Source organism: Myxocyprinus asiaticus, chromosome 36 (genome assembly GCF_019703515.2).
Source record: "Myxocyprinus asiaticus isolate MX2 ecotype Aquarium Trade chromosome 36, UBuf_Myxa_2, whole genome shotgun sequence".
Classification (NCBI taxonomy): Eukaryota; Metazoa; Chordata; class Actinopteri; order Cypriniformes; family Catostomidae; genus Myxocyprinus; species Myxocyprinus asiaticus.
In genome coordinates, this window is record NC_059379.1 from 3783023 (window position 1) to 3797216 (window position 14194).

Here is a 14194-nt window from a genome sequence, read left to right on the forward strand (position 1 = left end):
CTGGACTGCCTTCTTACCATAGTGCATCCTGCTGCAATTTCTTCCCTAGGTAAACGACACACACGCACACAGCCGTCCACATGATCTAAAAGAAAATGTGATTCATCAGACCAGGCCACCTTTTTCCATTGCTCCATGGTCCAGTTCTGACACTCGTGCTCATTGTTGGTGCTTTCGGCGGTGGACAGGTTTCAGTATGGGCACTCTGACCGGTCTGCGGCTATGCAGCCCGATACGCAGCAAGCTGCGATGCACTGTGTGTCCTGACACCTTTCTATCATGACCAGCTTTGAGTTTTTCATCAAAGTGTGCTACAGTAGCTCTTCTGTGGGATCAGACCAGACAGGCTAGCCTTCGCTCCCCACATGCATCAATGAGCCTTGGGCGCCCATGACACCGTCACCGGTTCACCGGTTGTCCTTCCTTGGACCACTTTTGGTAGGTAATAACCACTGCATAACAGGAACACCCCACAAGACCTGCTGGTTTGTAGATGCTCTGACCCAGTCATCTAGACATCACAATTTGGCCCTTGTCATTTTGCCTGCTTCCAACACATGAAATTCAAGAACAGACTGTTCACTTGCTGAGCTCAGCGGTTACAGAAATACTCAAACAAGCCCGTCTAGCACCAACAATCATGCCACGCTCGATAGCACTGAGATCAAATTTTTCCCCATTCTGATGGTTGATGTGAACATTAACTGAAGCTCCTGACCCATATCTGCATGATTTTATGTATTGCACTGCTTCCATACGATCAGCTGGTTAGATAATTGCATGAATGATTGTTGGTGCCAGATGGGCTGGTTTGAGTATTTCTGTAACTGCTGATCTCCTGGGATTTTCACTCACAACAGTCTCAAGAATTTACTCAGAATGGTGCCAAAAACAACAACAACAAAAAAACATCCAGTGAGCGGCAGTTCTGTAGATGGAAATGCCTTGTTGATGAGAGAGATCAACAGAGAATGGCCAGACTGGTTCGAACTGACAAAGTCTACGGTAACTCAGAAAACCACTCTGTACAATTGTGGTGAGAAGAATATCATCTCAGAATGCTATTCTGAGATGCAGGTTGATGCTGTCACACATGCGGGACAGGTACTGGATGGCAACAACAACTGCCCGAGTTACACCAGGAACACACAATCCCTCCATCAGTGCTCAGACTGTCCGCAATAGGCAGAGAGAGGCTGGACTGAGGGCTTGTAGGCCTGTTGTAAGGCAGGTCCTTACCAGACATCACCGGCAACAATGTTGCCGGGCACAAACCCACCTTCGCTGGACCAGACAGGACTGGCAAAAAGTGCTCTTCACTGACGAGTCGCAGTTTTGTCTCACCAGGGTTGATGGTCGGACTCGCGTTTATCGGCGAAGGAATGAGCGTTACACCGAGGCCTGTACTCTTGAGCGGGATCGATTTGGAGATGGAGGGTCCATCATGGTCTGGGGCGGTGTGTCACAGCATCATCGGACTGAGCTTGTTGTCATTGCAGGCAGTCTCAACGCTGTGCGTTACAGGGAAGACATCCTCCTTCCTCATGTGGTACCCTTCCTGCAGACTCATCCAGCATTACAGTGCCCCAGCCATACTGCTCGTTCTGTGCATGATTTCCTGCAAGACAGGAATGTCAGTGTTCTGCCATGGCCAGCAAAGAGCCCGGATCTCAATCCCATTGAGCACGTCTGGGACCTGTTGGATGGGAGGGTGAGGGCTAAGTCCATTCCCCCCAGAAAGGTCCGGGAACTTGCAAGTGCCTTGGTGGAAGAGTGGGGTAACATCGCACAGCAAGAACTGGCAAATCTGGTGCAGTTCATGAGGAGGAGATGCACTGCAGTACTTAATGCAGCTGGTGGCCACACCAGATACTGACTGTTACATTTGATTTTGAGCCCCCCCCCCCCCCCTTTGTTCAGGGACACATTATTCCATTTCTGTTAGTCACATGTCTGTGAAACTTGTTCAGTTTATGTCTTAGTTGTTGAATCTTTTTACGTTCATACAAATATTTACACATGTTAAGTTTGCTGAAAATAAAAGCAATTAAAAGTGAGAGGACGTTTCTTTTTTAGCTGAGTGTGTGTGTGCACAATATACAGTATATATATTATTTTTATTTTAGAAGTTTAAGGTTGAAGTTTGAAAAGATCCCTTTGACTTATATGGTTGTTTATAAATACCTATCTTCCAAATAATTGTGATCTTCTTTTGAATGTTCACAATATCGATTTTTAAAATTCCAAGAACGATCGATTACTTTTACTAGAAAGTTCACTGCAATTTTGGTTGTTGAGTATTATATCTGTTAAATAAATAGCAGTTGAACAGCAGAGTTTTGGCCCTATTGGTAATTTGTTTTTAATTTATATTTTCATAATGTACCAAGTTAGAAGGTTCCCGGTATAATTTACAGCATAAACTGAGAGAATTGTTTTTTTTTTTTTTTCATATGTAAGCAAAATGGACATTATAACTGAAATATACCACAATTGATCATAATCTAATTAAATCATATTAAATTCAGTACAATATTAAATCGAGAGCTAGTAAATCGGAATGGAAACAAATCGGGAAATCTGTAACGATTCGTAGCCTTACTAACAGACATTGATACTGTAGAATGTTCAGCAATCAAAATGGACAGTGATGACATTGTTGTAATATTTGCAATATACCGAATTGTGATTGTTTTCCTTTTTTGCATTTATTTGTATACTTAATTGTGATTGGCCCTTTCTGCCTTACACATATTTAATGACTGTAAATTCTAGGGTGCAGTCGACAGAAAACGATGCATACTGAATGTTATGTCAACAGAAAAATAGCTTTTGTGCCATTTGCTATTTTCTATATTCTGTTCTGCTCTGGTCTGCATCAGAGATGTTTCCACTTTTGTGTTTCTCAGTGTCAGTATAATAATAGCAGCACATTTAATATGAACTCCTAAAAAGAGCTTGCACACAGATCAAATGGATGTGTGATGTTGATTATTTCATATGTGTCCTTATTTATTTAATGCATCTCTGAAGTTTGTGCTGATTCTTATTGAATTATTTCTTAGGCCTGTATCCTGTATAAATATTTGAGTACTGCAGTCAGTCTTAGAATGTTTTTTTGACTCTAATTCAAGGAATTATCAGAGTTGAGTTTCTTCTGTCTCTGAGCAGCAAGGGATAGTTCAGCCAAATAGTATAACTTGTCATTATTTACTCACCCTCATGTTCCAAACCCATTCCCTGTTTTTTATTCATGTTTTTATACTGTTATACATGGCCTGCCATAAGTTTTATTTTAAAGTCTGGGTTGGATTTATTTATTTATTCTAGGAGCAATGGTTGAATGTGGTGATAAAACAAAGTGTCTCTTTTAATGATACAATCTCCATGGATTAGGTGTCACCCACTGCTTTTAAAATAGTAATTAATCTCCATTTAATCTTTTAATTAAACATTTCCCATACTCTTTAGCATTCAGTGCATTTCATATTTTCGGTAAATTGATAAATCTTTTGCATTCATAAAGATGAATAGTGTCGTCCATCTGGGTTTTCGCAATTAGAGCTAATGAAGCATTCGGCTTGATTGGACTGCAATGAAATAAGTGCACTGGGATTAAAGCCAGAGTCTAGTTTCAAAGATCATCATGCTAATTGATTTCAGAGTCACCTCAATTGTCCCACATTCAAATTATAACTGATAGTTCGCCCAAAAATGAAAATTCTATCATTTATTCATTCTCATGTTTTTTCAAACCCCCACAAAATGAGAAAATCTATAATTATGGTAGTAAATAATGACAGAATTTGCATGAACATTACCTTTAACAGACATTAACTGTGAATTTTAGCAGACAGGTGACGAATGCCTTGGGGGAATCAATCCTTTATGCTTGATCTGAAAAAGAAATTATCAGATCACAAATGCAAAGCTACAGTGATATAGTTTGATGAATCGTTCTGGCAGTGGAGGATTTGACCTTGCGTTATCTTCAAGTGCAAAGATGAGCTGACAGTCTATTTGTGCTAGCATGCTAATGGGTGCTGATCATTATCACGACTGCATTCTGAGCTCAATTAGTAGCATGGTTTACTGATAAACTCTCATTAGCATTAATGCTAGATGAGCGCCGAGATCAGCCGACGGGAACGCTCAGATTTTCAGATTTGGGTTTGGCGTTGCGCTACAGGCTAAATGAAGCTTTGTGATCCGTGCGTACAAAGCCGTCTGCTACGTGAGGACTGCATAAATGTAGTCGCTTATCAGAAATAACAGACTAATTCCTCATATGATGCCAATTTGTCATGATTGACTTATGTCACCAGAGGTTTGGAAAATGCATTAAATATGAGTTATTTATATTATTATTATTTTTTTTGCTCACCTGTACTGTAAGTGTGTGTGTGTATGGCTATGAATACAGGACTGTGAATAAAAGGGAAAAAATAGCGTCCTTCGTGGTGCTGAAGGTGTTGCGGATTAGCATCCTACGCTTCATCGTCTCAGCGTGAATGTGTTAGGGGAATTTTGGCTCTGCTGTGGACCTGTAATGGGTTTACCGTAATCACTTTAGGCAGGGCTTTATCCCTATGTGCTGGTATGACCCAACTCTCCATACACGCTCTCCATCTTCATTCTGTTGCTGCCGCCTCACACGACAGGCACCTTTAACACTAATTAGGGGTGGTATAGCTAGTGTTTTTATTTTAATAGAAAAGAACTGTGGAAAGATTCTTTAAAATGTATCTTTTAGTGCAGAATATACGAGTTTGGATAGAGTGAAAAATAAGAGGGCTTGGTGATATCAGTTGAAGTGGAAGCTATGAGGTTGTAAATCGATGGTATATGCTTCTGTTGCCATCAGTCCACGATATTTCAAAATTGTTTTTAATAGTGGAATTTCGGGTGAAGGACTACACTACCCACAATCCTGAAGGGAAATGACCAGAGAAACGCAGCCAATAAAGCGCGCCAAAAGAGCTCTGCCGTGATCTTCCACTCCCATGACACGCTGTGAATGATGCAGTCGAGTCACTCTCACTACACTCAAACTACTTATATATTTATCTGAATAGTTTGCAATATACTTAAAGGAATAAACCAGGTTCAATTCAAGTTAAGCTCAATCGACAGCATTTTTGGCATAATGTTGATAACCACAAAAATGTATTCAGACTCATCCCTCCTTTTCTTAAAAACAATTACAAATAAAATGATGTTAGTGTGAGGCACTTACAGTGGAAGTCAATATGGGCAATTTTTGGATTGTTTAAACATGTCTTTTGGCTATACTTCAAAAAGTCATTATTTTAATGTTAAAAAATTGGCCTCGCTGTAACCCAAATTTCTTCTTTTTTTTTTTTTTTTTTTAAAGAAAAGGAGGGGCAAGTCAAAATACATTTTTGTGGTAATCAGTATTATGCAACAAATGCTGTAGTTCGAGCTTAAATTGTACTGAACCTGGAATATTCCTGTAAATATTTTGTTTCTTTACTTATCAACAAGTTAAAATCAATAGTTTTATATTTTTCCATGATAGCTATCAGGTGTGGGGTGGTTATTATTTTTATGAAATCCTTATTTAAAAAAAAAAAATGAATAGGAAAAATACTTTGGAAAACAATAAAGCAGAAAAAAATCTAATAAATGAGTTAGCACTGTTGTGCTCTAAAAGACGAGGAACATGCAATATACAGGGTTGGGGAGTAACGAAATACATGTAACGGGATTACGTATTTAAAATACAAAATGTATTTTATTTGCAATTGAAATCATTGGTAATTACAATACAGTTACATTCAAAAAGTATTTTGATTACTGAAGAGATTACTTTGCATTTTATTGTCATTTGTTTCATTTAATATTTCGTCCTTTCAGATGGAAAACATTTATACATATAAATGATGCAATCCAAAGTGCATTTGAACAGCAGTGAAACACTTTCTTATGATGTGTTACATTCTTACGAGCAGACAGAGAAGTAAGTTTGAAGTAAGTTTGGAGCAGAAGAAATAGAAATAAACCTTGTGTAAATTGTCAGCTTTACGCTAAGCTAAAATGCTATTTCTAGCCATTTTACATGCACATGTTACCAGGCACGGTCATATTTTATTATCAAGAAAATTCACGTTAGATCATCATTTCTTTTTTCTAGTAAGACCTTTGATATTAGGGCAAAAATCATATTCTTGATAATATTTTTTTTAAATTGTTTTCCTGTAAAAATATAAAAAAATCCCTAAAACAAGATCAATTTGATTTCTCTTGTTTTAGAAACAACACTGCATAAGATATTTCGGTTTTTCAGAGAATGTATTTTTAACATGTGTATTTTGTCTTACTGTACTGGCAGAGTTTTTATAGTCAAAACAAGTGAAAAAATCCAGCAGTGCTGAAGAAGTAATCCAAAGTATTTAGAATACATTACTGACCTTGAGTAATCTAACGGAATACTTTACTAATTATATTTTACAGCATATAGCATCTGTAGTGGAATACATTTTAAAAGTAACCCTTCCAACCCTGTGTATAAATCAGAATCAGCTTTATTGCCAAGTATGCTTACACATACAAGGAATTTGTCATGGTGACAGGAGCTTCCAGTATACAACAATACAAAAACAGCAGCAAGACATAGATAATAAAAAAAATAAAACTAATTATACACATACGTACAGACACACACATACATACACACATACACATGGGTAGTGCAAATCTAATACAATCTGTTACGTACAGTGCAAAGGTTTTTTTTTTTTTTTTTTTTTCAGTGGAATGAAATAGCAGAAGAGGTTGGATGTATTGGATAAATATAAGAAAGACTAAACTGTGTATTGCACATAGTTGTTGCTCAATGGGGCAATTTAACTGTTCATGAGATTGATAGCCTGAGGGAAAAAAACTGTTCCTGTGCCTGACGGTCCTGGTGCTCAGAGCTCTGAAGCGTCGGCCAGAAGGCAACAGTTCAAAAAGGTAGTGGGCAGGGTGAGTGGGGTCCAGAGTGATTTTTTGCAGCCTTTTTCCTCACTCTGGAAGTGTATAGTTCTTGAAGGAGGAGGGGTTGCAGGGGGCAACCAGTAATTCTCTCAGCAGTCCGAACTGTCCTTTGTAGTCTTCTGTTGTCTGATTTCGTAGCTGAACCAAACCAGACAGTTATTGAAGTGCAGAGGACAGACTCAATGACTGCTGAGTAAAACTGTATCAGCAGTGCCTGTGGCAGGTTGAATTTCCTCAGCTGGCGAAGGAAGTACAACCTCTGCTGGGCCTTTTTCCCAATGGAGTCAATGTGGGTCTCCCACTTCAGGTCCTGTGAGATGATAGCACCCAGGAACCTGAATGCCACAGTGCTGTTTAGAATGGTGAGGGGGGTCAGTGTTGGGGTGTTTCTCCTAAAGTCCACAATGATCTCCACCAAGGTTGTTTTGACTGCACCAGACAGCCAGCTGTTCAACCTCCCTTCTTTATGCAGACTCATTGTCATCTCGGATGAGGCCGATGACAGTGGTGTCATCTGCAAACATCAGGAGCTTGACAGAGGGGTCTTTGGCGATGCAGTCATTGGTGTAGAGGGAGAAGAGTAGTGGGGAGAGCACACATCCCTGGGGGGCACCAGTGCTGATTGTACAGGTGCTAGAAGTGAGTTTCCCCAGTCTCACAAGCTGCTGCCTGTCCATCATAAAGTTGGTAATCCACTGACAGATAGACATGGGAACAGAGAGTTGGTGTAATTTATTCTGGAGTATAGCTGGGATGATGGTGTTGAAAGCCGAACTGAAGTCCAAAAAAAGGATCCTTGCATATGTCCCTGGTCTGTCCAGATGTTGCAGGATATGATGCGACCTGTTTGCTCGATAAGCAAATTGAAGGGGATCTATAAAGGGTCCAGTGATATTCTTCAGGTGGGCCAAGACCAGTCTCTCAAATGATTTCATGACCACAGACGTTAGGGTGACGGTCTGTAGTCATTAAGTCCTGTGATTTTTGGTTTCTTGGGACAGGAATAATGATTGAGCATTTGAAGCAGCATGGAACTTCACACTGCTCCAGTGATCTATTGAAGATCTGTGTGAAGATGGGGGCCAGCTGGTTAGCACAGGATCGAAGACACACTGGTGAGACGCCATCTGGGCCTGAAGCCTTCCTCGTCTTTTGTTTCCAAAAGACGCGGCTCACATCATCTTCACAGATCTTAAGTGCAGATTGAGTAGCAGGAGCGGGGTTGCAGGAGGTGTTGGTGTTTGTGTGAAGTGAAGGTCAGAGTGGGTGTGGGGTGTGAGATTGGTCCTTTCAAATCTGCAGTAGAACACATTCAGGTCGTCAGCCAGTTGTTGGTTCCCTACAGGGTTGGGGGTAGTAGTCCTGTAATTTGTGAAAGTTGTTTCATGCCACTCCACACTGATGCAGGGTCGTTAGCTGAAAACTTGAACAGAAGACACGTGTGCACCCCTGTTACAGCTACAGCTAGTTACTAGTAAGTAACCACCCAGAACACCTTATAAATGACCTAGTAACGCACTCTGAACACCTTAGCAAGCGCATAGCATAGTCCTGGCAACCACCCACAACACACTAGCATAATTATACCCAAGACCGTGTTACTCGACCCTGCGTGACCGAATGGTGGCAAGTTTAGCACAGGCAAGGACCACTCACATGTTCTTTAGAAACTTTGCTTGGTGCATAAAATGTGAAAATCTAGACATATCTCATTACAACATATTTGACGTATTTTATTTTGACCATCATCGTATTTTCTTCTTGAATAATTTTCTTGCAGATATTCAAGCGGGAAAACATTTAACATGATTAATCAATTTACATAGAAATAGCATTGCTGAATGGTTTCTTAAGCATGCCTTCTGAGGAGGAAATTCTGACTCAGGGACTTTGTAAATGTGATGTAAAACATTAGCAAAAATATAGACTGGTAATGTAGTCTCTGTCTCTAAAAAGTACACTGTGACTTTGTTCTATATGTTGTGTCATCTTCAAATGTGACATCCGATCACGATTCTCACTAAAAGCTTCCGACCACTTGATCCTTAATTATTAATATTAATTTCCAAAGTTCGGACATGACTACCTCATCTCCCTGTCTGTGTGCTAGAGTCTTCCGATTCTCTCTTTCCTGCTCTGTCAGTTCGGCTCTGTGTAGCATTGTCTAGTACTGCTTAACAAAATACATTGTAGTTCAGGTCCATTTGAAGAAACAATAGACATAACTGAGCCAAGGTTAGCCATTGTGTGCTAAATTATTTGAATCTCTTAATCTCTTACACTACCTGGAATGACCGATTTTTTTTTATTTATTTATTTTTTTTTTTTATCAATATTCCAATTGAAAAGATATACCTTTTATGCATTATGCAGCAGTTAGTAATGAAACAGTGACTTTAAAGATGCAAGTAATTTTATTTCCATTAAACTCAACATGAAATCAGAATTTACCCTGTAGACTTCCTTAATGCACATTCCTGGTCTTATGGTGAATGATTCATTGGTGCATTTTATTCAGAATAACAAAGGTGTTTTTTAATTACAATATGCATGGAATACTGTGCATCTTGCATACAAACGTACAATGTGCACTGCACTTTTTGGCAAATGCATAGTATGCAGTATGCACAGTAATCATTATGTAATTTATCCCATAAGGCTGTCAAATAACATTTTTAGATAAAAACGCACATTTGAATGCTAAATCTGAGCTTTCGAATTTTAGGTGTGTGCCAACTGCCAAGCAATGATGACGACATCAGACCGATTGCGTTCTTGCCCTGAAAAAGCAAGATACAATGCAACGAGTACAGTTTAAGAGAACACCGTTGTCTCAAGATGCATATTTAAAGGTTGAAGTTCTATTTAACTTTACAAGGCATCTAAAAAAATGCAGCACTCCTGCACGAGATGCTGAAGAAACAGCGCAGCATTTAAAAACGTCTATACGTATACATAGAATTTTTTTTTTTTTTTTAAATGCGCAGATGGACGCAAAAACACGTTTGTTGTGAACAGCCCCCAAGGTTGAGTCCTTTGGTTGTTGTGTCTTGCTCCCTAATCAATGTCTCGCAGCATAAGTAACACTTACTTAAACACTGTGTCAAGTTGAAAGTTCACTTTTGAAAAGCACTTTGTATGTTAAAAATGGAATTCACTTTTGTTAACAGCCAGGCATGTTCTTTGCAATAAAAGCAACAACAACAAAAACATTTTTACTCTCTTGACCAAAATGTGTATTTATGTAGTAGTAGTTTTTATTTCCACATTGCCACAAAATATGCAGCATAGTGAGGTCATGTGAGTAGAATAGAATATCACAGTTTGAAATTTAATTTTGAATATTGTATACAGTTACACCTACCTTTTCTTTTTTTCTTTTTAGAAATATTAGGCAGTATATACTGCATAGCAATATAGAAACATTCTATTCTGAACACAGCTTTAGTGCACCTTTTAAACCCCTTTTGTTTAGAAGTTTGGTAGTTACAGTGCATCTGGGAAGTATTCACATTGCTTCACTTTTTCCACATTTTGTCATGTTACAGCCTTATTCCAAAATGGATTAAATGAATTATTTTCCTCAAAATTCTACAAACAATACTCCATAATGAGAATGTGAAAGAAGTTTGTTTGAAATCTTTGCAAATTTATTAAAAATAAAAAACGAAACAAAATTACATGTACAGAAGTATTCACAGCCTTTGCCGTGACACTCAAAATTGAGCTCAGGTGCATTCTGTTTCCACTGATCATCCTTGAGATGTTTCTACAACTTGATTGGAGTCCACCTGTGGTAAATTCAGTTGATTGGACATGATTTGGAAAGGCACACACCTGTCTATATAAGGTCCCACAGTTGCATATCAGAGCACAAACCAAGCCATGAAGTCCAAGGAATTGTCTGTAGACCTCCGAGACAGGATTGTATCGAGGCACAGATCTGGGGAAGGGTACAGAAAAATTTCTGCAGCATTTAAGGTCCCAATGAGCACAGTGGCCTCCATCATCCGTAAATGGAAGAAGTTTGGAACCACAGGACTCTTCCTAGAGCTGGCCGCCCGGCCAAACTGAGCGATCGGGGGAGAAGGGCCTTAGTCAGGGAGGTGACCAAGAACCCGATGGTCACTCTGACAGCGCTCCAGCATTTCTCTGTGGAGAGAGGAGAACCTTCCAGAAGAACAACCATCTCTGCAGCACTCCACCAATCAGGCCTGTATGGTAGAGTGGCCAGACGGAAGCCACTCCTCAGTAAAAGGCACATGACAGCCCGCCTGGAGTTTGCCAAAAGGCACCTGAAGGACTCTCATACCATGAGAAACAAACATACCATTGAACTCTTTGGCCTGAATGGCAAGCGTCATGTCTGGAGGAAACCAGGCACCGCTCATCACCTGGCCAATACCATCCCTACAGTGAAGCATGGTGGTGGCAGCATCATGCTGTGGGGATGTTTTTCAGCGGCAGGAACTCAGAGACTAGTCAGGATCGAGGGAAAGATGAATGCAGCAATGTACAGAGACATCCTTGGTGAAAACCTGCTCCAGAGCGCTCTGGACCTCAGACTGGGGCGAAGGTTCATATTCCAACAGGACAACGACCCTAAGCACACAGCCAAGATAACAAAGGAGTGGCTCTGGGACAACTCTGTGAATGTCCTTGAGTGGCCCAGCCAGAGCCCAGACTTGAACCCGATTGAACATCTCTGGAGAGATCTGAAAATGGCTGTGCACTGGCGCTCCCCATCCAACCTGATGGAGCTTGAGAGGTCCTGCAAAGAAGAATGGGAGAAACTGCCCACAAATAGGTGTGCCAAGCTTGTAGCATCATACTCAAAAAGACTTGAGGCTGTAATTGGTGCCAAAGGTGCTTCAACAAAGTATTGAGCAAAGGCTGTGAATACTTATGTACATGTGATTTTTTTTTTTTTTTTTTTTTTTTTTTTTTTTTTTCGTTTTCTATTTTTAATAAATTTGCAAAGATTTCAAACAAGCTTCTTTCACGTTGTCCTTATGGGGTATTGCTTGTAGGATTTTGAGGAAAATAATGAATTTAATCCATTTTGGAATAAGGCTGTAACATAACAAAATGTGGAAAAAGTGAAGCGCTGTGAATACTTTCTGGATGCACCGTATTATTTTGTGAAATACAGTGACACTATCAACATAGTAGACTTGATTTCATTAATAATTTTTCATCATATATAGTTGCCTCTTTGTAACTGGTTTATTTTCAAACAAGTTTAAAATATACTATTCAATTTGGTGTTTGCAGCATTGTCAGTAAGTATATGGTTTGTAAGTTCTGCTTTCAGTGGGTTTTTTCTCTGATTGCCGCCCACCCTGCAGCATGATGCTTCTGTGAGCCGAGTTCAGAGGTCTGGAGCTCCATTTAGTGCCACTCACTGCCAGAAAGATCTAGTAAATGGATGTTTTTGGAATCCTCTAATGCAGCAAAATTGCTTTGAGTTTCATGGATGAGCATTCCAGCCAAAGTCATTAGAACTAACAGCAACGGCTGACTACAAAACATAAACAGATGCATATATTACAAAATCCGCTTTTGTCGCTGCAGGCTCTTTGTCATGCCATGAGAGGGCATACAGAGTGATTGGCTTTAATTTCGAACAGAGCTTACTCTCAAAATGCAGGAGTGAGACTTAAGGAACTAATGAATAGTTCATTATTTACTCATTACTATTATTTATGTGTGACATGACATTTTGTCATGAGAACCAATAAGCTTAATGTTATTGATGTAGCCTTCATTTTTAAATTCAAGCGCTTTATTTTATTTAAATTGAGAATAACGATGCAGAGGCCGTTCACACCGAGCATGTTTTTGTGTCCATCTGCACTGTTGTTCAATTGTTTTCCCATGTAAACTTGTGCTAGATGGACTTCTGCCATGTCTCACTGTTTTTTCTCAGTGTCTCATGCAGGATTGCAATGTTTTTAGATGTTGTCAAGTTAAAAAGGACTACAACTTTTAAAAATGCATCTCGGGACCTCTGCGTTTGTGGCACTGGATATATGGGTTTTTTTGTTTGTTTTTTTGCACTAAGACGCCTTTGGTGTGAATGGTCCCTTAAATGTTGTTCTGTTCATCACAAAAAGTTATTTCATTGATTCAAAAGACTTGGAATATTGTGTAGTGTTACAAAATTACATATTTAATACTTTTACAGTGGCTTTATAGTTTTCTTTTTCTTTGTCCTTTTTCAAGCTTGATGGACCAGAGTCACTATTCACTTACATTATGGCTGTATTTAGCACTCTAAACCAAATCATATTGTGTTCTGCTGCTGTGTGAACATATAGTAGCCTTAGTCAAAATAAAGCTGAGAATCATTTGATATGTCTCATCTTTTCTGTGTTTGGATCCCATCCTGTGCGGAGACAGATTTCATGGATTAGAACCTGCTGCTGTTTGCATTTAGTTCAGACGACTGCGTTCCCATCCATTGATTACACACCGCTGGTATTAAGGCTAAGAACGGAGCAGTGATGTAGGAATCATTAAAATGTGATTCATTTGACCACACAGCCTTTTATTGAGCAGCGATGGTATTAGAGGAATATTCTTTAACCGACTTACACACTTTGTTGGTTCTCTGATGCTCAAAGGAACAGATAAACTGCAGCAGGGTCGTGCGTCACTAAAATGAGGGTAGTTCATCAACAGAGAATCGTTGACGTACGAGAGCATGGTCATATTCATCAGTTAGCAGAGTATAATTAATGGGAATGTTATTGTTAGTCTGAGTTGAAAAGAAATAGGTTTGCTGGGGTTGTTTTTCTTGGTGTGTTGAGTCAATTTATTTGAATTTTAAATACAGTCATTAAGAATATCTCCAGGTTCTTTTGAGAGTAAATTAGTGTTAATAACACTATGTAACACATTTTTTGTTCCTGGGAAGTAAGTGTTATTTCTTAATTGCTTATGCCTCAAAAGTATAGAAAATGGCTGTTATTCCCCACAAAGTTTGCTTTTGTGACCAGGACAGTGATATTTTGAAATGTACCTATTTCCAATGAGAAAATGGGCGAATTTGTGTCTTTTTGTTCACATAAAGTGAGAAAACAACAACATATGAATCCAAAATCCTTCTTTATCTGTGGTCCGACGAAGACACCGGCTTTGACCTTAGCCTCAGACAGCTTAGGGAAGAAGTCTTGAAGGTACTTGAAGGCTG

At 39.3% G+C, this 14194-nt stretch overlaps 1 protein-coding gene across 1 annotated transcript in view; it reads left to right on the forward strand.

Annotated features, from left to right (window-relative positions):
- LOC127427334 (dedicator of cytokinesis protein 1-like) overlaps positions 1–14194 on the forward strand; it is a 321969-nt gene that overhangs the window by 220574 nt on the left and 87201 nt on the right. The gene's annotated exons all lie outside the window — the stretch shown is intronic.